The sequence below is a fragment of the Mastomys coucha genome, unplaced genomic scaffold (assembly GCF_008632895.1).
Source record: "Mastomys coucha isolate ucsf_1 unplaced genomic scaffold, UCSF_Mcou_1 pScaffold20, whole genome shotgun sequence".
NCBI lineage: Eukaryota > Metazoa > Chordata > Mammalia > Rodentia > Muridae > Mastomys > Mastomys coucha.
Window position 1 is genome coordinate 57,314,680 of NW_022196903.1, and position 1,189 is coordinate 57,315,868.

The window sequence follows — 1,189 nt, forward strand, 5'->3', positions numbered from 1 at the left end:
ATGATGCAAATCAGTTCCTTAATGCCTCTGAAGAACTGAATTAACCTTTGAAAGCCTGGAGGCTGGAGGAGCGTGGTGAGGTACAGCTGGAAGCCAAAGCTCGGTCGCCAGGAATTAATCTCAGGGTGATGCAAATCAATTCCTAGAAGCCTCTGGAGAAGGGAATTAACCTTTGAAAGCCTGGAGGCTGAGCATGGACCACGCATTCTCGGGAGGTGCCTGATCTAGGGAACATAAAACCGGTCATGAAAGTTTTTACTGCTTGAATCGGATAAGCAGGTTTTTCTTGAGAAGCTGGTCAATTAGCAGGATTCAGGCAATTCTCAGGATTTGCCTGTCCCCCCTGCTTTGATCAGGAAAAGCAGGTATTAGCAACTGACTTTTCTCGGAAGCAGGCAATTCTCGGGATTTGCCTGTCCCCCCTGCTTTGATCGGGAAAAGCAGGTATTAGCAGTTTTCCAAAGCAGACGAACATACGCATACACACACAAAAAAAAACTGGCGAAGTAAAAAAAAAATCTATCAAGGCAAAACTGGCTGGGAGGAGCATATCTTAAGGTGTCGGCTTCTCCAAATCAATCTGTCGTAGCAATCTTTCTGGTAGCCAGCAAGCCTCTTCTTCGGCTTGGAAAACACACAGACAGAACCTCTGCCCCAAACCAGGACTGGGTCCGGACCAAATCACGTGTTAGTGAGCGGATCCCTCCACCGTACCATAGCGTGGGAATTGGCTGATTCAGGATGCCAGTGTTGGTCCGCTGCTGAACGATTATTAATGTCGATCTGCAGAAAGTTCAAGATAAAAAGGACAAACGCCAGATGAGCCTTTGGAGATCTCTGAGGAAAGAGAATTCCTCCTTTGGTCTTGAAAAGCCAGTTGTTGATAGTACGATGGGCACATTCAACAATACCTTGGCCCATAGGATTATAAGGAATGCCGGTTTTGTGAACTATGCCAAAATTCTTGCAGAAGAAAGAAAAATTCCTCCCCACGTAGGAAGGACCATTGTCCGTCTTAATGGTTTTGGGCAGTCCCATAGCACTAAAAGCTAGTATACAATGATCGATAACATTTCTAGAGGCTTCTCCTGCTTGCAGGGAAGCAAAAATATATCCAGAGGAGGTGTCTATGCATACATGTAAATATTTAAGCTTTCCAAATTCTGCATAATGTGTTATATCCATTTGC